This window comes from Populus euphratica, unplaced genomic scaffold, assembly GCF_000495115.2.
Source record: "Populus euphratica unplaced genomic scaffold, PopEup_1.0 scaffold1024.1, whole genome shotgun sequence".
NCBI lineage: Eukaryota > Viridiplantae > Streptophyta > Magnoliopsida > Malpighiales > Salicaceae > Populus > Populus euphratica.
Window position 1 is genome coordinate 36,425 of NW_011500886.1, and position 1,936 is coordinate 38,360.

The window sequence follows — 1,936 nt, forward strand, 5'->3', positions numbered from 1 at the left end:
GGTCATTTTTAATATTTACACTTATCTTGAGAACATCAGTGATTGAAGAATAAAATGCAAAAAAAAAAAAAAAGGTGCCTATGTTAACACACGGACAATTGTTAATCGGGCTCTTGGTGAAGATGGTTTGTTTTTGTCAGGTTTTGATTGTTTTGCATTCTAAAGAGGTAATGGCTGGTTAATTATAGCAGGTGCTTGGTCTCAAGACCTCTATTGATTTGGAATAGTCATGATAGATGGTTGTTTAGCTTAGGAGTTCTGTTTTGTATGGAGGCAAAGCTGCATGCTATGGTTGTTGCTCTGGCCTTGTGGTTTTCTTGGGCCTTTCCTCTTCGTTTTGTTTCTTTTGCTAAAGTTGTGTAAGTCCTCCTTCCGGCCATCTTTAGGCGTTTTTAATGCATTTCACTAGTTATCGAAAAAAAAGATAACGAGAGCAACAATCACTATTAAAGAACCTCAGACGTAATGCGGTTTCATTATATACAATTTATTATTGTTCACCCTCTCTTGTATATTTTCATTCTGGATAAGAGCTGTGTTACTTTTTTATGTCATTAAATATTTTCTCTCGATTAGATTTTTTTTTTTGGGTTAAATTGATGGTAAATTGCTTTGATTTGTTATGAAATAGAAAGATTAAAAGATAAAATACCAAAGTAAAAACACAAGAAAACTAGATGGTAAAATTAGTGCAATTTTGGTCCTCCTGTTTTTCAATGGATACATTTTATCTATATAGGTTTAAAAAATTTATTTTTAATTCAAAACTTTATTTTATTTAAGTTTTTGAATTTAAAATAAAAAATTACTAGATTTCGGTTAAAATAAAAAAAATTATTGATTAATATCAATTACAACCATATAAAAAGTCAATTTTAATATTAATAAATTTTATTTAATGAGAAGAGTTTCAATGATATAAATAAAATATTTTTTAAATTTTTATTTCTACTAAAAAAAATATTAATAATACTTAAATATTTTTTTTCCATTCAACAAAAAAGTTGATACAACTTGCAACGTAGTACAGAAGAATTATGTAGTTATACCTAAAACTACATATTATGGAACAAAACACATTTGCCTTTTTTTCCTTCTTATTTTTAGAAAAACAAAGAACAGTACAGGTGTACTAAGAGAGCAGAAGACACTTACTACGTGCCAATAATACTGGAAGCAACCCGTTAGTTGGTCAGTCCCATTGTCGTAGCAACATTGCAGTGAATCCCAGACGAAGACGAGCCACCTATTGAAATTGGTTTTAATATTTTGTTGCAAGCTGGTGTGACACAGGACCAAGCCTTCCCTTTTCGTTGTTGGTACCACCAGAGGAAGATTCATTTTGAAGCACGCACGGAGAGCATGATATATCAATATAAAAAGTGTATTTTAACAACCATTCTAATTAAGAACATGTTTATATATTTATTTGTAATATTTACACTTATCTTGAGAATATCAGTGATTGAAGAATAAAATGCAAAAGAAAAAAATGTGCATATGTTAACACACATTAAATTGTTAATCGTGAGAGATAACAAGAGCATCGATCACTATTAAAGAAACAAAAGATGTATTGCGGTTTCTATACAATTTTATTACTGTTCACCCTCTCTTGTGTATTTTCATTACGGATTAGAGCTGTGTTTTTTTTTATATTATTAAACTTTTTTAAAAAATTAGAATTTTTAATTTATGGTTAAATTGATGGTCAATTGTTTTGATTAGGTATGCAATGGAAAGATTAAAAGATAAAATATCAAAATCAGTGCAAAAAGTAAATTTCAATGAATATATTTCGTCCTTTTAGGTTTTAAAAATTCACTTTTAGTTTAAAACCTCTTTATTGTTTTTAAGTCTTTGAGTTTAAAATATGAGAAAGATTCCCTAAATTCCATTAAAGAAAGAAAATTATTGATTAATATTAATTCTAATT